We start from the raw sequence: 26,046 nt of genomic DNA, 5'->3' as shown, positions 1-26,046 counted from the left end.
TATTTCCCAGATTTTTATAGCAAAAAATGTCATTTTTTGCTTATTATAAAATGTCATAAAAATGTCATATAAAATGACAAAAAATGTCATTCAAATCTGTTGTCAGAATTAAAATTCTGACAACAGATTTGAAGGACAAAATAAACTTAAATATATGCAGATTAACGAATTACATTATTTTGCAAATGCTCAGTTTCAAAAATTATCAATATTAAGAAATTGTTTTTTTTTAAAGGTACTTTTTGCATTATTTACTTTAAATACAAAAGTTTTTTTTCTCAGCTACGCCATACTGGCTGCTAGAATAGATTATTTTTTCCTTAATTATTTTCAAAGATACAATTCTTTTGAGACTTCAACACATTTACTTGAATAATAAGATTCTTTCAACCTGAAATTTATGAATATTATGTTTTACGTTATTTTATTTTTGGTCGATGCAGAAAAAATTCATTTTGCTATAATAACGTGAAGCCAGAACAAACAGAGGTCTTTATAATTGCAGAATTCCCAAGTGAACCCTTGGATTTATGCGACATAACACTGGCAGTTTAGCTTACCATTCGGAAAAGGGAATACTGGAAAACAACCATCATTATACTTAGATGCTTAGAGAAAAATAAACGCTTAGAAGAGAAACTGAAGGGTTTTAGGTTAATTTATTGAACTGTCTGTAATCTCGATGTAAAAATATGGTAATTACGATTCGCATGAAACAATCTGATCTCCATGCAGTAAAGCACTGCTTTAATGGTGGAGAAAATTTAGAATTTGCTTTACCACGAATTTTGGAAGCACTTATATTTGATTAAAACAAAACTCTCTTCTGCATAGAAGAAATTTTCTTGTAATTCAATTAATTAGGATGTGACAGATATTTTTACTCCCCAGGATGCAAGAAATGAATCCCTACATTTATTTCTTTATGAATTAAGAATATAGTAAATGGAAAGTGTGCAAAGAAAATTATTCTTATACTTCGATAGTTGAATTGTTATCTATAATAAAAAAAAACTGTACACTGCTCCTTCAGTACATCTCCATCTCAAGCTAATATAAGAAGTGTCCCATAAGGCATGTGCGTCACACCAAGGGAACAACAGCCATGGATACAAGGATTCGAAAGAGCACCCAGGAGATTGTTACATTTATACTAAAGTTTCTATGCTACAAAGTTTGAATGGCAAAATCGTTTATCTCTTTAACTCAAGCTAAAGAAGAAACCTTACCTGAACATATTTTAGGGCTTCCTGCGCAGCTCCAAAGAACCGAAGGAGATACTATCTGAAAAAAAAAGTGGAATTTGCAATAGACACATTACAAATACTGAATATGATGGACTGGTGAAGGATATTCTAAGCTGATTTCATAAATATACTGCATGCTTAGATGATTTAAATTCATGTAGTTATCAACTATTCCCATTCCCTTTTATATGTTAATCCTGTGGTGGGTAGACTAAGCCTTTTATCATGGTTTTAGTTCCGAATTTTACCTTCTGGAAATAGAGAATCACCATTTCCAAGTACTCTTCCCCATCCCTTAAATTCTATGGAAGATATGTAGATGATTATCTGCTTATAGGAAATCAGATACCATAAATAAAATCTTTCATGAATTGAATAATGTAGATGAAAGGATACAATTCACAATAGAAAATGAAGAAAACAATAGCATAAACTTCTTAAATCTAATATTAACAAGATCAATACTAAAATACATCACACAGCTACAAATAAGGGAAATTATTTACATTTTGACAGCTACGGACTCTTTTCCCACAAAAAACCAATCTTAATAGACCAGTTCAGCAATGTGTTCAAATATTCAACTATAGAGGATGACTGTAAACAGAAAATAGAATCACTCAAAGACAGATTCTCCAACCGCGGTTACCCGAAATAGCTCATAAACAGTGCCTTAAATACTGCCGAAAGAAATAGCAAAGAAAAACAAAACAAGAACTAATAAAAAAAAACAATAGATAGGCTTCCCCATACGTTGAAACTTACCAACAACCTTTGAAAAAATTCTCAAAGATTTTGGGGTAAAATAGCCTTCAGCAGCTCCAAAAAAAACACAAAAGCAGCTTAAAAGTAGCCGCAAATAATAAAGAAAAAAATGGACCAGACGGAAAAATTTAGCTCTGAGTTGGTAACTCACCACCTAGACACAGGACATTACCCATCATTTGAAAATACCATAATCTTAGATAAACAAGACACGAAAATTTTAAGCTAGAAACCAGTGAAACTCTAACCATAAGATCAACAAACAAATCAATAAACATACATAGACCAATAATAATTTCAGAGAAGTGGGATCTAAGACAAATATCCTACAAATTCAAATTTAATATAACACCACCCATTCAGGACCTCTACTAACGGGGACGGGTAGTCACGCACTCGGATTTCCAAGTGGAAACTTTCATATTCTTTCCTCTAAGCTGTTAAGCTTAGAGGAAATTTAAGCTAACCTTTAAAGCTGTTCTTAATCCTTAGATTTTCAAAATCCCAAACCTATTAGTGAAAGCAAGGGGGCGGAAATTTTCCTTCTATCCTGCTTCTCCTCCTTTCGCCTACACATCCCCCCCCCCCCATGCTTTTGAAATACGACAATGGAACGTTCAGGGGGCTATATAAACAGCCTTCGACACATGCTCACTCCGCTTTCAAGATGGCATAGATGAAAAGCCCTCATCAAGCTTCAAGGTAATCTTCTCCCACTGTATTCTAAATTATTCGCCATGCATGGATTTAGGGTAAAAGCTTTTTATTCCTTTGTCTTGTTGCAATGTCTTTGAAACAATTTCCATCTATTCTGATTACATCTTAAGTGTATGCAGTTATTCCTGGAAAATATCTCAGGTGAGAGATTTCCTGACTTGAAATATAATCTTAAGATCCCATTTATCATATTTAGTATTCTATTTTTATTTTTGATTTGGTTAAATTTCAAAACATTGATTTAAATTCAAATCTCATTCTCTACAAGAGAAAATCACAATAGTATAGCATCTGTCCGATTTTACGAATATTAGCGGGTCTTGATCACATAAGTTGTCTATCCAACTTATGTGATAAGTTGGATAGACAACTTTTTATACAATGTCAATGGTTTTAGTTCCAGTGTATGTTTGATTTTCGGTCATTTTCCATTTCGAAATAAAGGATATCCCGAAAGATAGTGCGTTGCTGTTTGTTGTTGCCACTCTAACAACTGTTTAAAAGGTGCTGTCACCTCATAAAGGGGATGGTTACCTTACCTCAACGCTGAAAATCCCTTAACTAAGCTTTACAATATACAATATGTTTGAAAAGTTTTAGGACTGATATTTTTAAACGATACTACTAGCATCATACTTTGGCCACTGTTGAAACTATTCACTATCAAGTCTGAACTGGCTGTGACAAGTTTCAGTAAAATCATGTCGTCCTGGATCCAAGAGCCAAGCAAAGAGTGGCGATAAAATTTTGTTTTAAAGCGGGAAAAATTGCAGCTGAAAGAATTGCAATGGTGAGTGTAACTTATGGACATGAAGCACTATCACGATCCAAAAACATTGGATCGTGATAGAACCACCCATACCAGCTGATATGAAGCTGGTATGGGTGGTTCCATGAAGGGTGGGAAGATGTTCTCCTGTCCCTCCGAATAAAAGCAGATCAGCTTCATACCAGCAAGGATACCGTGCATTCGATTGTTGTCAGAGATTTGAAAAAAGGAAAGTATGAGCTTCAATACCGCATGAATTGACGGTGGAACAGAATGAACGAGTTGTTGAATATCGCGATTTGATTGAGATGGCAGATTGTGATCCAGATTTCTCTTTAAAAATCGTAACTGGTGATGAATCCTGGTGTTTTGCGTACGAAATAGAAACAAAAAGCCATTCAGCTGCGTGGGTTGGAGAAAAATCGCCGAGGCTGAAGAAACTCCGTTTCCAAAATTCTCGAACCAAAACGATATCGGTTATTTTATTATTATTATGTTTGATTGACAAGGAGTTATGCACAAAGAATTTGAAGCAGACGACCAGACAGCCAATTCTGAATTTTACAGAGAAGTGATGGACAGACTGTTGAAAAGAGATCAGCATGTTAGGCCAGACGTGGCCGAGTCAGATGAGTGGGGTTCTTGCTTCACGACAATGCACCTTCACAAAATGCGACCATCGTCAAGCAGTTTCTCGCACGGAAAGATGTTATAGTGCTTCACCATCTCCCTTATTCTTCGGATTTGGCACTCGCTGATTATTTTCTGTTCCCCAAAGCGAAATCCCACCTAAAGGGGTACCAGTTTGGCAGCTTGACGAAGTTAAACAGGGTTTCACAACATCAGTTCCACAGAGCCATCCAGAAGCTGTACGACCGCGCAAAGAGGTGTATCGAGTTAGGAGGAATGTACGTTGAAGTTTAAATCGTAACAATTTGTTCCCTTGAGATTTACAGGAAGTCCGATAAGTCTGGAATCATAGGGAAAAAATGGATGCAGTGAATGTTGCTTTTCAACATTCCTGTCTCAGAAACAATCTTCAAAGAGACTTTTTGGGACTTTTGCTTAAATAAGCGAGGATTGCAGTGGCTGTATCATCATTTGTGACCCTTCTTGAAGGTAAACCGCTATGACTCCAGACTTATAGAACACCCTGTACATTTTTTATGAACATAGTTTTAAAACTTTTCAGACACATCTTGTACATCTTGTTTTTAAGATGGGAGGAGTGCTACTTATTTAGTATTTCAATACTTTGATAACCGAAAGTTGACTAGCTAGGAGAGAAATAAAATATTGATAAGCTTTTGGTAGATTTTTTTCTGAGTAGTTTAGTAAAATGGAAAGGAGCGTTCAACTGAAGAGGTTAGTGCAGGTTATCATCCCCCTCCCCGATCTACTTCAATCCATAAAGGATGGATAGATAGGCTACACACGTTAGCACGAATACTAATGTGAACCCTGCATATACGAATATGCAATTAGGCTATAGCACGAAAAGTTTTTCAATGGCTAATCCTCTATACATCAGTTGCGTTATGTTTTCGCTCAGTCTATATTTTTCTTGTTACAACACCGATATCAACATTCAGCGGAGTACCATATGTCCAAAGTTCCTTTAACCAAGAACTCCCATCATATGGAAAATGATAGAAAATATGTCCATCGTTCAAGAGTTCACGATGGATTTCTGTAGCTGTTCCAAGCTTTTATATAAATCTACTTATCAAGTCAAGCAGGCAATTCATTAACGGGTGATTAGGAGTAGTTTGGATGACAGCTGAAGAAAATGTGTTCAAAAATTACTTACCTACCGAAATATACAAGTGACAAGATAAATATTGATATCAAAGCTCTAAGATGACATTTTAGAAAACAAAAAGTTGAAAAATCACGTTCTTCAGCGAAAAGTAGGTTAAGTAGCAAGCAAGGATGTTAAAATCACCATCTTGTTATCTTTACTAAACTTCATATGGTGTGGGACGAATATAATCACGATTTAAAAATATCGAAAGAGAATATTCTGAAGTTATTTTTAGCCATGCAGTGCAAGGAGGCCACAGGCTTTTGATGCACCAGCCTAAAGTATCATTCCTCACTATCTGCCTGACTTCTGAATATTCAGAAGTCAGGCATCCAAGCTCGATTGCCCACGGAGGGAACTTATTGCAGTAATCAACAACTCGATGGCTGAAAAAAATCGTTCTACAATGTAGTTAGAACCTCATTCTTGATAATTTGAATTTATGGCCTGGAATCATTTACAACAGTGAAATTTTCGCCTTCTTTCATTTTAACTATCTCATCTCAGATCCTTATAAATCTCAATCAGGTTCCCTCTATGGTGTCTAGTTGCCAATCTCTGTAATCTACACCGTATTCGAATTATTTCTTCGTACTCTTCCTTTTGCATATCTCAACCAAGTCGGTTGTCCTTCTTTGGACCCTTTCAAGATTTTGTATGTGGTCTCCATACTTGGACCCAATATTTCAACTACGGTATACAATTTCCTTTTGCAGCGTTTCGATTGCTGGACTCCATTTTTAAAATTAGAGCTACAAAGTTTGTATTATACAATATTTGTTTCTCTTTCTGCCTGTTTAATGTGTGCTTCGAGACTTCCATTATCCGGAAGTAGCCACTATCCGAGACATTTATAGTCCTAGCACTTCGGGATAAAAGATTTTGTACTGTGCCTCTCCTCAAAGTACTGTTTGACGACGCAGCAGGGAGGCGAAGAAGAGAAGACTGGCATTTCGAAGACGAACACTAAGGAATCAATCGGGGTATGAGGGTGACAACAGAGGGGGTTGAACAATGCGAGCCGCTCGACTTTAACGACTTGCGTGTATCAACGACAGAATGGAGTTTCAGCGGAGCAACAAAACCTCACGAATAAGTATACTGCTGCGCACACAGAGGTAGCCCTTTATGTTAAAGACGTATTTTGTTTGTGTGATGGCGGAACTCAGCACTAGCTTGGTGGCTACCAACCAAGAATAAATGGAAGAGCACGAAACAAATGGAAGCCTGCTCCCTCTCCGGATTTTCCACCGAGAAAAATAATTTAGTTCTTAAATGAAAGGTGCAGAGCTCGCTTCACGGCAATTCTCCCTGGAACACTAATCTGGAGATGCAGTCTTGTGGATATGGGAGGTATAAAGTAAGTGAAATCACAACGTGCAGTAGGACTGGCTTTGCATTTTACTTAGCGGAAAAAAAAGTGCTAGATATTAAACAGTAAAGGAATGTAGTTATAAAACTTGGCCCAGTGAGGTAGAACCTGCTATCATCTCCAAAAGTAAAATAAGAGTGTTTGTTTTGTCCAACAAAAATGACAAAACAGAAGCATTAACACAAAGTTCGTAGAAAATTTTGTAAATCAATTTTTGATATGGATTTCTTAAATTAGCATATTTCGTGGAACTTCTGAGTTCGCGAGAGTCATAAGGGTTCCACAAATTCCTCTAAATCAAATCTTTTACAGGAATTTGCATGAATTACATGAAAATTGGTCCTGCACGGTATTAGTTTATATGACAGTGTTTTTAATCTTAATTCCCAAAGCTCCATACTCGTAAGAGATCAATACCCCAAAAGATAAAAAATATATAAGACCTATAATCTATGTTTATGAATGTTTTCAGAGAAAATTCGTTCCTTTTAAATTTTATTCAAAGCATTAAAAATACTAGGAATACTTAACTATAACACAAAATCATTAATTATAGTTCTTCTGTTCTTTTACATAATATATATGGCGAAAGAAGGATGGACAAAACGAAGAGTGGAAATGCCAGAGAGTATTACGTATAACTTACCAGGTTCCTTTAAGTTTCAAACCAAAGGACCAACTTCAAGAAAGTACTTTAAAATGAACTACACACGCACTGTTTCGTAATCCACGAAGTTTAAAATTGGTGGGATTGTTAAGCAGACCTTATGTTTTCAAGAATTGCAGTTACTATGACAACCGGTGATGTACCGCCGCACTGAAAATGGAAAGTTATTTAAATTTCCCGTTCTCATCCAGTAGAGAATTCTAAATTATCCGATGGAGTTGTTGTTCGTATGGTGTGATGGTTATGATGCGGCATAGAGACCAGACTAAATTTAGTGTTGTAATAGCGACGATAAACAAAGAACCTCCATCCCAGAACATAAATACAAACACGATCTTCGATGGAATTCCCTCTTTCCTACAATACCTCTGAGTATACTTTGCAAATCGCCTAGTAAATCAAGTCTGATTCATCTATTAAACAGATGGCATCTTTCGCAGGACTTATTCCAGCAGTAGGAACTATGCGACACTGTCTGGCACTATTGTAGTGCCATTACATTTTCAAAGATCATGAACTAAATAAAAACCAATGGCCTCTACTCATAAGAACGTCAGTATTGGTTTCTTTTGTAATCAACTGCTTTTCCATCTCTCTCTCTCTCTCTCTCCAAAAACCAATATCTAATCAATCTGCGAGTACGTGTGCTCATCAACTGTGTCAAGGTTTAGGATGAGCCTGTTCGGAGTCCCAACGAAGTTCCGAGATTGACGCTACTGACTCCGGAAATGGTGTTCCTTCGCAAACCCGCATGTAGAGCTCTCTGGAGAACTCAGATACCAAGCATCCGTAACGTAAACATACTTATCGATCTGCCGAACCTTAAAGTCGGCACTAATAAATGAAGTGCATACATCGCACAGCGTGCTACGTATTGTCGCTAGCACGTGCAGAAGACTAAAGTCAGAGGTTTTGTATAACGAGCAATCCGGACAAGCGTCTGTAAACCCGGAGAAATTTATCTTTTCCTGTTGTTTGCCATGTTTATCCATATTCTGCCTGTTTACAGTGGATTGTTGTGTCTGATAGTGGAGGATTTAAGTTGGGCGATTTGTGATAGGGAAATAAAGGCCAGTAAAGAAAAAAAAAGAGGAGGGAAAACAGATAAATAGTATAAAGGAAATTGAGGGAAGATGAAAAGAAATTATTCTGAACAAAAAGGCTAGTATTTCTTAATATTAATGCAAAAAAGGATATCAGTCATAACTTTACGCCCTCTTTTACCATAATTGTTTGTAACAGCTTTATTTTAGCAGTGTCGTTTTAATTATTGTGATATGTTACGGTCTTTATTTCGGTAGAGTATCCAAAGTGTTTATAAATTAAAACAAAACGAAAAAAAATAATAAAAAATATATATAATTTATTATTTTTTTTAGTTAAGAGTTTTGTTGCACCATCAATCATGAAATTCTTTTCATTTCATCAAGTTAAATTTTTAAAGAAATGGTTCCTAGTGGAAATTATTTCTTTCTATCGCTTAATCTAGCTCAGAAAATTAAATTATAAAATTATCGTCAGTGTCAAACTGCTGTTCCTCTAAAACTTACAAGTGATCTATGTGGGCTTTAGTATACAAGTGAGGAAGAGTATAAGGTATTTTGTTTGAGTGAAAACATCAGAACAAAAATCTTTATTTAATTAGTAAAATGAGCATCCTCCACTGCAAAGTATAACTCCCATCTGGCAGAAATAAAGCTGTCATGCGTCTTGGTATTGAGTCAAAGAGGTTCCCGATATCTTCTTGAGAAATCTCTACCATTAAGGAGTTAACTATTTCCTTAAAATCGCTATGGCTGAGAATTAAGTTGTAAGATCGAGTAAGAAAAATCTTATTGAAGAAAAATCAGGGGGAATTAACAATAGAAAAGGATGTACACATTGCGGGAAAACGGTCTGATAACCTTAGTGGTAAGGGGCCGAGCACTGTCCTTTCTGAATAAAAAGTTATGTAATTTGGAGAAATGGAACACCGACATGTTTGGGTCTAATTTCCACGTATCGTAGATCCCCTCCCCCTCCCTTTCACTAGGCTGCCATCATACACGGATCCTTCTGTCATCGCGCTCCAAATAGCCTGAACTCATCACTACAGACAATTCGCAGGCAGTCCAACTGGTTCTATGTCTGCCCCACTGAAGTCACTCTGCCAGATGAGGTGTGGTGACAGAGTGGGCATATGAAGTGAAAGCAATCTAAATCTGCTAGCCTAAATGGTTCTTTTCGATACTGGATGTCACAAAGATGAATTAACATTCCGTTAAATGTTAATTCATCTTTGAATTTATATTAATTTTCCAGAGATTAAATAACATTTCTTTCTGGAGACGCAAATCTGTCAGCTGCAGCTTGTGAATTATCCAATCCTCATTCTATTCGTCTGGGTGCTCAAGAATTTGAAAGATAGCTGTGTATGTATTTATTATTCAATGGTGATCACATTGATGGACTTTCATAGGATCCGAATCAATATGGAAGAAATTTTCCAGGTAGTTTGTACAGCCTCATGGAGCTCGACTATGCGATCCACGCTCAAATTCATGGTCTGGTAGTTACAGACTTTTCACTTTAAACTGATAGCCTGTTTGTCATTGCATCATCACGATGTACTTAACTTTCATGAACTCTTGAAGGTTCTGATATTGAGTTATAACTGAAATATATAAAGTATTCCCTGACATATATCTTTTTGTACAGAGCTATCTTGGCATATGATACAATAAAGTCTGTTTTTTAAATACGACCGTAAAAGTTCTATTACATTGATTCTGTTTTAACATATTATTAAAAATACTTAGGATTATTTTATTTAGAAAAAAAAATCAATATAATGTTAATTACTTAATATATAAAATAAAGAGTTTGAATTAGATTAGTTTGACTAAAGGTAAAAGAAAATTCCTAATGCAGCTTAACTTTTGCCCATCGAGCTAATTACATTTTTAAGTGTGGTTATAGATTTTTCCCTCAAACAACGTTTTAGTTCTTTTATAATACGATTAGTAATGAATGGTTCTGCGCAAAGTTCGCTGGAGTCTTTCGCTCACTACTTTTTATTGCACTTATCGCAGTCTATTTTGTTTTTGTCGCAATCAATTTTAGATGAATATCCTTGACACAAAATACAATTTTTTTTTCACTGATACTCATTTAATTATATTTATATTTTCCATTTATTAAGAAACGAAGATTACGAGCAAAATGCACAAATATAAAAAAAGTAAGCTCGATTATAATTTTTTATTTATTTTGAATTTCTCCAAAACTCTGCCATAACAGCAGTTAGACAATTATTTTCTTCAAAAAATATGAGCTCCTGTATCTTTTAATTAAAAGTTGTTTCTTTGACATAAAACACAGCAAGAAACGGGTTTCTCTCTTTCGTTTCCCATGTAATAATTCACTACCTACATATAGTAATGCATCTAATGAAAAATGCGATGGTTGAAATAGAAATAAAATTTCCCTAACCGGGACAAACAGCGCGGAAATTACTTTACACTGAAATGGACTTGGACAAGACACAGCTCGAAGACATGACAGATGGACTAAGAAAATAACAGAATGGTATCCAAGAGGAGCTAAAAGAAAGCTCAGAAGACAACAAAGGAGATGAAATTCAAGAGTTCGTGGGCAGTAGATGGATGGCCATGGCACAAAACAGAAGGAACTAGAAAGTTGCTGAAGAGGCCATCCTGCAATATACTACTGTAGAAAATTTTCTGTAGATAAGTTCCTCTACTTCCTCTCGACAAAACGAAAGATCATCTAATATCATATTACAGCGACTCACAAGCCACTGAGCTTTTTCCCGAGAAGTTTTCTATAAAATCTATTCGACTTTATTCTTTCCCACAGCGGTACATTTATTGAATACTTTATTTTTCTATGCATCCAATTTCTATTCGTCAAGATTAGATTTAACTACACTGTGCGCTAAGTATAAAATAAAAATTGCTTCAATATAGTCAGAGTTTCTTCTTTATCTTTAGATAGATATTCCGATATTCTCCAAACTATTAAATTCTACACCCAAGTGTAGAATTTAATAGTACGTGCCCAAGTAGAAATTCTGCTTAAATAATTGATAAGTATCTTTAATCTGTTTCAAAGATACTTAGAAATTATCATTTATTTTCAAGCGCCGCTTCCGTTCTTGGGAAAAAACGGTCCCCAGACAATTTTCTATTCTAGCAACACTTAAAACGATAGGCAGCACTTAAACTAAAGGTTCGTACTTTAAGTGCTGCCTATCGAAAGTCGCAATAAATAAGTTCGACAGAAATACAGACACCCCAGCATATAATTTTTTATTTTATAGATGTGTAGTTCAGATAAAACTGACGATAATTAATGTATAAATAATATTGCGTTGAGAAAAATTCGCATAAATGTGGATTTATATTTCTAATTATACAAAGAAAAAAATAACAGAAAGCAGCAGTATTTTATCTTGAATTCAATAGTCTTGTCACTTTTAAACCCAAAGAAAAGTAGATGTTAATAAAAGGATCCATTTTTAAATATATTTCCTTTGCGCACGAAGCCCACAGAATTAACCTACTAAGTTTTGTTATAATACGTACTAAAAGTTTTTTGGGTCAATTGTATAATCCTAATTTAGCAGGTATACGGCTAAATGTATACGTTAGTAGTATAAGGGCGAAGTTATTTCAAGTTTGATCTATATATGAAGTTTCTCGAAAAGTAACTTTATTTTCTTTTGAGACAATTTCAGAAAATAAAATCTAAAGCCATCGGCATATAGTTCGAATATCCCTGAAGTATATTGCATTTTCGTAGGGTTTAATGCATTCAATTCTACATAAGACCAGTTTACGGCTTCCTATATAAATCGCCTATTATCCAATCGATCATAATATAACTGATAATATCATTCAACTCTGACTTGAATAATCATGTTTCTTTCATGATCGCTTTGATTTATTTCCCTGCAAACTTAGTTTTGAGGCATTCTTTTGTATACTTAAACAGAATTACTTTACAAACTGCTATTTTTGCGCTAATGAAACTAAACACTAGCATCACTAGCATGTGCCTTTCAATTGGGTGTATTTTATGGTTCTTTTTCTTGGTTTTTGAGATACAAAATCCGAGTATCTGGAAAGAAAATCATGGAATCTTTGCCCAATATCGATTAAATAAGCAATGGATTTAGTCTCATTAAAGTTGGAACTCGAACCCATGCCTTTTACACGCTGATTGGGTTGATTGGGTTCAAGGACAGCTATTAGGACCATTATACCAGTCGCCAGCAATTTTTTCCCAATTTGAATTTGTTCCTTTGTGTGCACCATCTGAGAAAGAATAAGGATGTCACCAACATATAGTTTATTCAACCTATTTAAAGCCATAAACACTGTAATCAAGTCTCCTCGCAGAAGCCTACAGAACAAAAGTCTTTCTTGGTAAGAGCATTTTTTTAAAATGAGGCGTCCAAACCTATATTCAATATTTAAGATGAAGCCTAACCATTACAATACAAACGTAGAATCTATTCCTATCGTCGGCCGAATTTACTATTGTGTTTTCTGGCAATCACTTCATTCATCTTGCAAACATCCTTCAGAGCTGTTGTTAAGTTAAAAAGCACATAAGAGTAAATTCTACATAATTCACAAAATTTGAAACCAGTCTCATTATCTTGGTAATCAAAGAAAAACTTTTTGATGAGCAATCCTCGTACTAACATTTGGACCTTAAACTCGCTCATACTACAATTTTACATACAACCGATGAATTTCGCCCTGTTTAGCTAATAGATGTTATCGACATCACAATACTTGGAGAGGGGGAAAAAGAAAATCGGACTAATATTATCCCGTTAATTTCCATTAATTATTTTAAGTTCTTAAATGTAAGATTGTTGCCATTGCATTGAACGAAACACTGGCACCTCCACAATATTCAGCGTTTAATATCGTATAGAAAAGTCTGCTTTACGTTACAATAAATTAATTTAAATCTTCATGAACTATCTATTTCTCATAGGAGAGTGCAAATACTTGTTTTATTTGTACTGAAATGCAATAATAGATCATAAGATAAAGCTTTTATCTTTTTATCTGTTGTGGAAAAGTTCACTCCAAAATGACAAAAAATATATATATGAATCGACCAATCGTTTGGATAATGTCTTGAATTCAAGTACCCATCATCACAGTTTTAATCTGAAAAATCAAAGTGACCATCAATATGGTTCAATTAACTTATTTTATAAATACGGAACGAATGAAGGCGAGATTTTGAGAAGTGCCAATATCATGGTGCACTTAAAAGTACAAAAAAATTGCGAAAAACCCTAGCGGGGATAATGCAATTTCCTATAACATCAGATTGGGTTTATCATGAGTACACAACCTCCTTTTATTTAATGCTTGCACTTGACATAGATGTATTCCATCTTCTACATAAAAAAGCGGCAAATCTTTTTCATGCGGCATACTCCCGTGATTTACGGAATACAGGCCTCGTAAAATACGTCAGCACCAAGTTGAAGATGAAATTGCAGAATTAATACTCAATGACATCTTCGAAGTAGCTCGACTAACATGAACGAGGAGGACAAAATTGGTTTCTGTGACTTTCGTGTTAGGAAGATGGCTTTATGCATGGAATGCAGATTAACCAAGTACATATTCAAATCAACCTCTTGCAAAATTCAGCAATTCATGGAATTGCTGAAATATTTTGATCAGGAAAGATGGATAAAGTCGGACAGTCACCTTAATCGCATCTTATCTATTATATATAAATTTAATTTCTATTTATTTGAAAAGGTTACTTAAATAAACGTGTTATAGTTTAAAATGATGATCAAAATCTTGAGATGAGCCATTAAAACCATTTTAGTTTCCAGTGCAAAAGTTTTTTTTCAGTCTTTTGTTTCATAGAGAGCAAAGATAAAATGTTTTTAGCAGCTGATCAAATTCTATCCATTATTAAATTTAATAATACTGCATTATATATTACGTTTTATTCATTACCCTGTTTGGAAACCACGACGCATACTTCCATCAAAGGAATCCATGTTTTTCATCAATTTCTAATCTTTGGCTGTTCCCTTTCTTATCACTGAAGAGTTAAATTTATAATTGTTATACCGAGATCTATGTTCTCTTTTGCTTTTATTGTGCATACTACCGCTGTCAAGCACTGATTACAAAGCGAATAGGTGAGAGACAACGTATTTAAAAGAAAAACTTAAAACCACACTTCTCAAAACTTATATTCAATTTCTTTAAAAGCGAGGAAAGTCTAATGTAAAAAAATGAAATAATACGAAAAATACACTAAAAGGATCAGTGAATTTGTTCTTATTTGTCAATTGTGATTAAAAGAGGCGATTTACAAAAGCAGATGGATGAAAAGTCTTTTAAAACGTGTCCACTAACAAAAATTACTGGGAACGCATCCGAAATGGAATAGTGAAGTAGGAATGCAGAAAAATAGCCATCGCCTGGATGATTATCAGAGGTTTACAGATCAGCCCATTCATTTTCCTTATTTCTAAACTCTAATCGCCACCTTTACCGGATTTTGTTTCTGGATCACCTTTTCTCCTAATAATTACCCATCAGTATTACGTGTTCTTCCAGGAAGTGCCTTCCACCACCTTCCCAAGTGGTGCTCTACCAACTGTAATTGAACCCAGCCTTCTTTCAATGATATTCCTTCTTTCCATCCTCTTCCTATCTTAATTTTTAATGATGTATTTCTGATATTCATACCATCCATCTTACCATTCCCACTGCTTCTTTCTCGGGCACAATCTTCCCCCTCTCTCTTTTCATGACTGCTCCTTACAAGTCTGCAGATATACTGTCTCTCACACATCGTATTTTATTTCTGGTAGCATCTTATTTTCCCACCTGTCTCTTTAACCTTAAGTTTTGAATAACCTTCATAAATCTACTCTCTGCAGCACTTGTAAGTGCCTTAAGAGTTTTTCTAATTTCTTTTTTAATTCCATTCAGCCTTTTTAACACTACCATTTCCCCCTCTCTTCCATTAGTCTTTTTCCGTCTACTATTTAGACATATCACGCTTGTAATGATCGTGTCATCTGCATACTGCAATTTTTAGCTTTTATTTTCTAATTTCACGCATCGGTTAGGATGATGAACAAAACCAAACTTAATCAAAGAATTTTTTATGCTAACCACTTTTTCCATTAATGTTTTCGTACCTCCTGCTATCTGTATAAAAATCCAGTCAAGTCGATGGGCGGAAATTACATTTTTGTCATTTATGGAAAATTAGTTATATCATCTTATTTGCATATTGATGACGCCACGCAGGAACAAGTGGGATGGCAAATCAATTTCATGCGTAGATTTCGAAATTCTTAAAATTCCACATCGTCACAGAAGAAACATTGTTTGTTTCTTCTGGGGTTTTTCTTATAATTTTACTGTTAAAATGGTTAAGCTGAAGCAAAGGAAATGTCTTGATCGCCCAAAATCCACATTATTACTAAACGTGCATTTCTTTGTACTTTGGCATCACCTACAGAAAAAAATATCTAAGAATGTGGCTAACTAGGAAGATTAAGAGTATCTTTTCTGTTTCTATGATGTAGCGAGAACCGTGCAAACTACATTAACGACTTATTTCTGCATGACAAAAAATATCAGGGATGTTCAGAATAGCAAGTACAACATCAAATATCCTAATATATCATCTGCAATGGCCTGTTCCACATAATGAAGATCCGCCGATAACAGATCCTCCAAAATCATAGGATAAAAGAAGCAGTGATGTACATTATATTTTTACATAAAGTATTTTAAAATGAATAAGACTCATTTTTAAGAGAGCATATGTATTATTGTATAATATTTGACTCTCGTGGTTTATTAAAATTTCAGTATATATTTCGATGGAGAGGTGATGCAGACCTATTTTTAGAATCAAACGGATCTCTTTCCTTTAGAATCTGTAAATTTTGCTCTGGAAGTACGGAGCCAGTATTATCTTGACAACTTTCCTACAATGTTAACCTTTCTTTCTTAAGTGGCCTGCAAGTAACAAAAAATACTGTGGTCTTGCTAAGGGTTGTTCCAAAAGCTTTTCTCTCTAAACTATTTTCTTTTTATGGCAATATACCATGAACTCAACAGTAGCCTACAACTACCTTTCCAGAGCTTAGCGAAGAACATTTTTGAAAATAAAAAATGAATTTTATGGTATCCAGAATCCTTCACTAGTTTGGTTGCGAATTTTAAGAAAATTCGCAAACAACGAGAGTCTTCCTTTGTCTTTTTATGAATGGATTTCATCCAGGAAGTTGACGATTTCCGTGGTAATTTTGGCTGATGACATAAAAATTTATCTTCAGGCTTTAATAAACAATAGCTCAATAAGATTCAAGAGAACCATGTTCATATACATTTTTCTATTTGGGGTCCGTTCCCAAGAAAAAAATGCACAGCTTTTAATTCATTCATGCAAGTTTTAGAGGGCTGAAGACTGACAGGATTTGTTTAAAAAAGCTTAGGGATTATTCAGCTGGTGAATTCCATTGTTTTTTCAGATTTAGAATTTACGAAGGGGGGACGGTGTTCAAATTTGGTCTCTGTTTTTTTTATCACATTTATTATAATTCAGACTATGAAGCGGCAACTGTTTGGTTGTCATAACAACCAGTTCCACCATCACGGAATTCGGTGGAAAATGCGTTAAGTTTCTCTTGAAGGAATGTATAAATCAGCCTGAAATTCAGATGCTTCGAATGTAGTATTAGAATCCTTATTTATCGCTGTCTTCGATGTTCTAATGCTACAAATCATTCATGAGAGTCGCGAGCGCATGGAGAACGAAACCCACAAGGCAAGGTAGGTCAGAAATTGTAATTGATGCTATGACGATCGCGAGTGTTGACAGACCTCATATGGTGTAATAGAAGAATAACGAGTGAAATTAGCATTGGTATCATAATCAGAAACTACTAGGAATTCGAAGTCCAACGTGTGATGGGTGCCCATATTTCACCACTTATGAGTGAACAATTTCAAAGGAAAGGGATGAATTTTTGAATCGTATCGTAGCCATTGATATGTGATAATCATGTGATTCCTGATGGTAAACGCTTACGAAAACAGCTTTAAGGAATCAGATCTCCTTAATCCAAAGCAGTTTCTCTTTTTTTTTCCACGATTAACTGGATGAAAATATCCGCGTGATTTGAAGAGGACTGCTCTTTCCTATCCCCCCATATAGTTTTGATTTATCACCTTGTAACTTTAACCTATTTGCACTGCTGAAAGAGCCCTTAGAAAGATTTTCAAGTGGAATCATAAGATGAAGAATGCAGTCCTAAAGTGTGGTTTTGAATTCGCACCAAAGGAAAAGCTGCGAGGCGTCTGTTGCTTATGAATTCGGCTGAGTTATTTTTCTGTGTGAAAAATTCTAGTCTCCAGGGTTGGGATGGTGGGGAAAGAGAACAGTGCAATTCTTGCCCAAGACCGACCAACTCGACCACGATTTAAAAATTCCTCCTTTCTTGAGGGAGGATTTGAACTCAAACTTTTCCAAATGGTGGTTAAAGGCAACTGTCATAACTATGCTACCTGCAAAGGTTGTCCTACAGCCGTATTGACATTAACAAAAATATTCTTTCTAAATTGGAGACCTCTCAGAGGAACAGTGTATTGTCTAAAGGATGAAAAGCACGTCGAAAAGTGACTAATTTTATTTTTGTGTTAACTGAACAATTTAAATTCTAGGTTAAACTGTGGCACCCTCCTCTTTTTATCATGCGATTGATTAAACGTATTATTGTGAAAATCAATGAGACTCAAGTCAGACTGAAATGATCTTGTTTAAACTTTCCCTAACTGAGATGACTCAAACAGTACAACACTACTAGTGAAAAATATTTCTTTTTTTTTCTCTCTATGTAGTATCTCGATTATATATTCTTTAAAAATGGTGTTCCTAGAATCAAAATGGATTCTTTGGATTATTTTGTGCATCGACTACTCGGGTTGTAGTGGGCTAAGTTATTATGGTACTCTATTCCATACGGTTAATAGCGTGTTTTTAAGAGTGAGTGTTCCACGTGTCCAGGTTGCATGCTGTGCAAGACAACATGCAACCCGGTAAAAGACATTTAAAACTAAACAAGGCGGAAAAGGTTTCTTTGAGATGTCAGTGTATGACATCTCGTTTTCAAAGATTTAGGAATTTTATGCAGAATTCTCTTTAAGCTATTTCCCGATTTGCACTTGGTATGGACATTTCTTTATGGGTACAGTAACGAACAGATGCTGAAGTTGTATCGGTCCGGTCTGACAAATGACAACTGGACTTCCTGGGGGACACTGAGTTATAAAGCTTTCGATGATATTCGCTGCTGTGCACGCTAACCTAAATCTGTCAACGTATCGGTCTGAAATATGGCATCCCTTTTAAAATAAAGTTTTGTTTTCTGCAGGATGCTATGAATTCCAGGAAAAACAATTCGCCACTTCTCCTTCTGATCAATCTGAAATCGAGATATTAAACACAATTGACAAATTAATAACCTTGTACTTAACTTTCAGCTAGATTTAACGAAAGCGCCAACGTTGTATTTTGCATTAATAAGAAAAATCCACGGTTGAGATTTATTTTCCAGAAAAATCTTCCTTTTCTCTAACATTTCCAGCGTGGTTTTTACTGTAGTGATAGGTCCTTGCGTTACTGCCACAAATCCCAAGGATAGCCTAATAAATATAAATATGGACTGAACGGAAGGTGAACTACAATGGGATGCCTTCGGTGATCTATGTGTCGTCATGGAAACAATGAGTAATAAAATGTTTGTTTACTGGAGCTCATCGCAACAGAAAGGACGCTTCCTAAACAGCAAGTGCATCTGAAAACGTTTGAATAATGCAAATTTTGATGGAATCCCAGTTCTCTCCTGATGTTTTTTGTGAGCGCTTTTGTGAATAGCTGAATGCAGATTCCGTAGAGAAATACGCGTAAGAGTAATGAGAAAATCGAGAACATTTTTCAAACGCTAAGCTGTAAAATATATGGTAGTGTTACTTTTGAGTTTTTTGCTGTTTGTGATCACGATTTGCGATTTTTTCTTGGCAGTGTCACAAAACTGATTACCAAATTCTTCTGTTTTGGAATTTTAAGGCATTATGCACGTCAAGAAATGTGGTGGCGAAAGGAATGTGCTGATTATCTGTTCTTTTTGATGTTTTAATGACGACGAATGACTTAACTTCAATTAAAAGCAAGCAAACTCGCTATACAGAATTTTTAAATTCCGTATTAACATTTTAAATGTAGCTGTGAGACGAGGAAAGACAGCCTACATTACTTTTACTACGTGTTGTGATAAAAAAATCGGTCTACGTTACACGGAACCGTTTGTCTGCCTCGAGAGACCAATGATGGAATGTGTTTCTGCAGTTTTTTTCTCCTCGCTTGTGATGAAATCTTGGTGTAGTTAAGGAGACCCAACAAACAGTGAATTAACCCCACTCTTAAGAGACAGAATCAAGTTCTATTCTGTCCCCATACAAGGCTTTTTTAAAACTTATGAAACGTTGCTCTGAATTCAGAAAAATAGCCGAATTCTCCTGTAATATTTCCTTAGTTGTCATCCACTTATTAAACCGAATTATGTAACATAACTTCCCAACCCAAAAGTGGCGTTATTACTGGGAAATATTAAAGCTGGCTCCCCGAAATGCTCTTAACTGGCTTGTTCAAATAGCATCCAATACCTTTAGTGTTTTCTACACTCGCCTTTTCATTGTGATTATGAATGTCACTGTTTTTAAAATAAGTTCCCGGTTTTCAAGAAAATAGTTAATCTTGCATATGATAACCATCCAAAATAAATGTATGAATATCATACTTGTATTCATTATATATCTATTATGGTCCTAATGGCGATTGTTATTCAAGGATAGATATATGAAGTAAATAATAATAATTGTTATTTTTATTAAAAGATCATGGATAACCGTCGTTGGATTTTGCATAAAGGCAACTAATTGAACGCCTCGAGGCGTTAGTGTACTGAATTTAAAAATTATATGCATTCTAAGATTGGATTGCTTGATAAAAAAACTTCGGCCACGATGCAATAAAAACCATAAAAGTTCTCCCTCCTCTCAAACCCAGACTTTTCCACACGTTAAGATCCTCATTATGGAAGTATTGCGATAATAACCACAGTGCTAGTCACAAGGGCATGATTAATAACTGTACTTTAAACGGTTAATCATGTCTTGTGACTAGCACGAATTACAAATTGTCGACTCAACTCACCATGTCAGTACTTGTCCTGACGAAAAGAGAGATTGGTAGTGGGAAAAAGCTTTCGAGCACGAATCCATATTTATTATTGATGAAAGAATTAGATTAGAAATGTGTAAAACTACAAAAATCTATGCATGTTTAATAAAATAACTACTTTAAAAGGCACTGATTATTCGGAAGAAGTTCTGTAGGCTAGAAAAGAGTTTATCGCAGGAAGAATACTGACCCCGGACGTGGTAATGCGAATTTTCAGGAAGCCCTCAAAACTCTCATAATCACAATGAAGATGAAACTTGACATTAAATGTTCTCCTATGATTACAAATGGCTGTTAAATTGCGATTGCTGTTGAATAGCCTCTCCGCGGACAGAACTAATAATATTATCGCACTTGATTTATTGTCGCAAACGAGAAGCGACAATAAGCATGCATCAACCTGATAAAATTTCATCAATGAACTGCTTTAAATCAAAATGATTATTACAGTATTTTGTGGTTCTAACAGAGCAAACGATCCCGTTCACTCGATCACTGGTTTCCTGCAATGTGAATTCCTCTATTTAATACCATTAGCTTAAGATTACCCTTCAAAGAGGATGGGTGCGTTAAAAGCGAAATATGTCTTAATTCACCTGCCATGATTAAATTAATGTTCCGACTGTTGCCTTCAATTGCTATTGCACTTCCAACAGACCCGTGACCTTTCTGGAGAAGCTGGCAATTATTGATGAAACACAAACCACTTCTGATCTTCAATCACTTTAACTGTGCAAAATTCCTCTATTTAATACCATTAACTTAAGACTGCCCATTAAGAGGAAGGATGTGTTAAAAGCGTGTATAGCTTTAACCCATTCAATTTTGCATTTCATGAAAAGATGATCAATCCATTTCAGAGATCATGAATAGATAATGGAATTTACCTATTCATAATATCGCACAGTTGGGCTTACAGAAGTCATGTCAGTCACCTCTACCTTCCTTGCTGAAACCGCATAAGGAATCTTGCATTGTCGAGGTACGGATATGAAATATAACATTGCTTTATTGTTCAATGAATGCAAAGTCTGTACAACTTACTGTATTTTAAGTTCACCTGAAAGACACATTAACTGCTTTAACCCGAACAGAATATGCTGCATATGGGAGAAATACTGTGGGTCATAGATTTGCTTTCCCGAAGACCCAGCTTTATCTCCTTGAATCATTAACCAGAAGGCGGGTAACTAGCCAAGGGTATTGCCATCCGTGAAAGGCAAACCGCTGACCCTCACGAGTTGAATCCCGTCGATGACGTGAGGAATTTTTATGGGTCTTTTTCAAAACGTGTCTGAGTTAGTTGATCTCAGGCGAGGATAGCATAGTTCTTTCTCCCGAAAACTCAGCCTTTTCGTCCAACAAAACAGACGCAATTTACAGACAATATAATAAGGCGCAATATGGCCTAAATCACAAATGTGCTTAAACTCTAAAAACAAACTGCTGCTAGTAGATCGAACAGCGCATTTAAAGTAACAGATCCGCTGGTTATTAACTTTGTAATAACCAGAGGATGCGTTATTAATCGTAGCTTACACTGAAAGTACTTATGTCTGGACAGTTAAGAGACCCCCAATCTGCTAAAAGATCGAATATAGATGGACTGCTAATCCACACATTACTAAGGAACAAAGCCATCCTCCATACCGCATTCTCCTGGAGAGAAATTCGCCTTCTATGAGAATGTAGCAGCATGCACTTAAGTAAATAAACAGCACGTCGATATGTGAATAAGTGAAGATGGCTTGAAGACAGGATTAAGACACGAAAAGCCTTACTTAACGTCACTTCATGATAACTTAGCAATCTTAAGTTTTACAGATATTTCGAAAATAGAACTAAAAATAAGTGAAAGGCACAATCAAAATATTCTAAGTATTTCATAAATTGAACTCTACTTTTCTTTGTCAGAGTAGCCGTAAGAAGCTTTCGGCTTATTTCTGAAAATGAAATGAAAAATAAAAAGCCACATGCACAGCAAATGGCAATAACCTTAAGAATTTTGTACATATCTGGTGAGGACAGCTAACATTATAACATACAAGTAACTTAAGAAGTATCGATTTGTAAGTGATCACTGCGAACTATGAATTTGCTTAGGGAATCGTAATAAAGTTTGGTTGGTTTTTATTCCACTATTATTCGGGTCGAATATTTTCTGATTACGATTAATTTCATTATGGAACTTTCGTGTCCTGAGGTCTCATTTAACCCACAACAGTTATTAATTTTTTTTTCAAACGGTGTTCCATTAAAGGATCAAGGTTCCACAAGCAAGTTGTTTTTACTGATTTTATTTTATTCGTACAAATATATACTACATGCTTTTTAAAGGTGCTGAGGTTCCACCATAGAAAACCAAATGGTTTTCAAAAAGGCGTCGCGGCCAAAAAAAAAAAAAAAAATCGAAAGCACCGACCTGTGGGATCTGTTTCAACAAGTGGAGGGCAAAATATATAGGAACCACCGCATTCTACTTTAAGGAATAGCATTCTTTTGATGAACCTGAAGATGAATAAAAATGTATCTAGCTAAAATAGTTTGGCCTTTTTCAAATAAAGAATGCGACTATCATACGATGGTGCACATCAAGAAAGTTATGTCGATATCTGCTCACTTTAGACATACAACTGAGTTGCGCTAGACTTGCAGTCAAAATCTTGGAAACCAGATTGAATGCAACTCAAGATGATAACGGTGACTATCCCTCACCCAGTTAACGGAATCGCTAACAATGGAGGAATAAGGACACTCTTTGGAGAATAAGGACACCGCCCACATATCTCTCTCTGTCTCTCTTACTTTAACAGTCGTGTTGATCTGCATCTTCAGCAGACAGATTCAGATCAACAGATTTGCTAACGAGCTTAATTACCAAAAAGTAGGGTTGCTTCTTCAACTCGCCCTAATTTTATTCGCCTTCCAACTTCCTGAGGCATGCTGCAACCATCAGAAACCTACCTCAGTCTTAAATTCACCAACTTTTGCAGAAAAAGAGTGGCGCTGAAATCTTGGGAGTGATGATTGATTGGGCTGCATGCCTAATTTCTCATGGTTTAATGCGAATAATTAAACATTATCCCAATGTATGTGAATAAAGCTTAATTATGATATCACGTATTGTTTTTGAGAAAATTGACGTTTTCCCTTTACTAATTTATTTAAAAATCGTTTAATAACCTTAAGAAACGTGATTTTTATGAGATAAATGTTTTGAGCATTGATTTTCACTTTATGTTGCTTCCTGTCTTCTCTCATGAGTGCAGCAGTAAGCCGCAAGAATGAAGGACTTCACTTCACCAGGACATTTTTAATGTGCAAGAAATGTCTTGGCGAATCTTTCCCCATGTTCATCACTACCATCATCCAAGTTCGCAAATGAAAAATTAAGAAGCGAATGCAGCAAATGAATATAAGCTCATATTTCAAGCCACTTGTTACACTTTCAAGAAGTTCAGGAAGTCAACAAGTTCCATAGCTTTCTGCTCTTTTTAATCCTTTAGATGTATTAATATAGCGCAAACAATATAAATTATATTTAACTGTTTAACTACCTACTGTGCATTAAAAACTACGAGATAAAATCAGAAAGTAAGTCTCTGATGATGTATGCTGTAATTTAAAAACTATATGTGGTACAGAGACCAAATATTGAACATTAATGGAATGCTACGCAACAAATTAGATTAACCGACTTGGCTGGCTCTCTTTCAGTGACTTTATAATGATGTACTAGAAATGGCCAATAGCATAGACATATACACACAAAAGAAGAGAGAAGTCAAATATCCATAAGAGGACTCACTGCAAGAAACCTTCGAAGAAATTAGTGGTGCCGATTTCTTAAGTATGAGAGAAGCAATTTTCAGGTTTAAGAACAGACTAGTTATTCATGAAGGTTAAAAACATGGCCGCACTGTTTAATGCTCAAACATACTGGCTAACGCTACGAGCCTTGAGAGACTCCATAAGAAGCAAAATCAAGATTGGATGAATCACTTAACAACATCCTCATTTAGCACATTCATATTTCCCATCTGTTTTCTCTCATTAGTAAGATCTTTCAGGAAAACATCTCCTTAACAATAAAGTTACATCAGCGGTGTCAGACATTCCTGTAACAGAGGTTCAAAGATCTCATCCAATGTTGGAATAATGATCACAGTGATTATGCCGAGAAATAGACTACACATATCTCTATAACTAAAGTTTCTTACTAGTATCTGACTTCTTTTAAAATAGATCTTAATTTCTGATTTCACCTTTTATTTTTGAATTTTGTTGGACTTATTTACTGCAAGTATCTATCTTTGAAACGAATCAGTCAAGTACTCCTATTATATCCATAATATTCATACGATGTTCATCATTTTACTTTCACTTTCTTTTAAGCAAATTGTGTCATTTATTGTATGCATGTATATACCAAATTATTCTGGATAATTTCGAATATGTTTTACTTTTCTCTTTGCTCTTCTGTCAACTTAGTTACTAAAAGGCTCGCCTTCTATATGAGATTTGCTAGAAATCTTTTGTAAATAATCTAGTGGAAGCCTCCAGCACCTATGATGGAACGAATTACCTCTCTGTATTTCTAGAAAGATTATTTTAATATGTAGTTCCCTTTTCACATTTATTTCTTCACGTATTGCCATTTTATTTTTTAAAATGGCAATAGTATCTTAAAGATCAAGTGTGAAGCAACCATCAATGTGATGTATCGAATGACATTCACGTGCGATATCTTATTTTCTTTAGCAAGAAATTCTTGAAATACCCTTTATGATTATACCCTTACAGGGGGACAGTTATTATCCGGTGTGACTTCACGTAAGCAATCGATGCATTTTTTTTTCTGCGCTCTTCCAAAAACGCCTTTGCCCCTGGTGTGCAGTGGTGAAATTCTACTCACCGACTATCCATTATTCTACTCCTCCCATAACCCCTTCCCAGGCGTAGTGATAATTTAGTCAAATACTAACCTAGATCTCTGATCATCCAAGGAGGACTGTTCGCACCAGTGAGCTGGCACTCTGCCAGCACACTCCCCTCAACATCGTAGATGTACTTTTCATGTCCGATTCTAAGGTGAGATACGCTCATGCAGTCTCGAGTGAAAATTTTCCGGTAGACTGTAGCGGTTCTACAGACCCTCTTGTTACTATGGCAATAAGGGACAACTGCTCAGCCCGGACGTAAACAGCAAAATGATAAATGTCGTGATAACATCTAAAAGAATCTCTCGCGTTATTCTGAATTTAAAACACATTCTTAGAAACGCATGAGTGAAAAGAAAACTAATAAAGTTGGTACAGATATGGAAATCAAATATCATAACTGAATATCCGAAACTTGTACGCACGAGCAAGCAGTAAC

At 35.4% G+C, this 26,046-nt stretch overlaps 1 long non-coding RNA gene across 1 annotated transcript in view; it reads right to left on the bottom strand.

Annotated features, from left to right (window-relative positions):
* Positions 1-1,227: 1,227 nt before the first annotated feature.
* The window catches only part of LOC150088420 (uncharacterized), a 77,313-nt gene continuing 52,494 nt past the window's right edge, over positions 1,228-26,046 (bottom strand). Inside the window, exon 3 of the long non-coding RNA XR_016546792.1 lies at positions 1,228-1,284. This is a non-coding gene — a long non-coding RNA (uncharacterized LOC150088420). The remainder of the gene's footprint in view (positions 1,285-26,046) is intronic.

Source organism: Mastigoproctus giganteus, chromosome 3, assembly GCF_048544385.1.
Source record: "Mastigoproctus giganteus isolate SK-2022 chromosome 3, ASM4854438v1, whole genome shotgun sequence".
Lineage (NCBI taxonomy): Eukaryota > Metazoa > Arthropoda > Arachnida > Uropygi > Thelyphonidae > Mastigoproctus > Mastigoproctus giganteus.
Note: the sequence above shows the minus strand (reverse complement) of the source record. Positions and strands in the feature narration are given on the sequence as shown.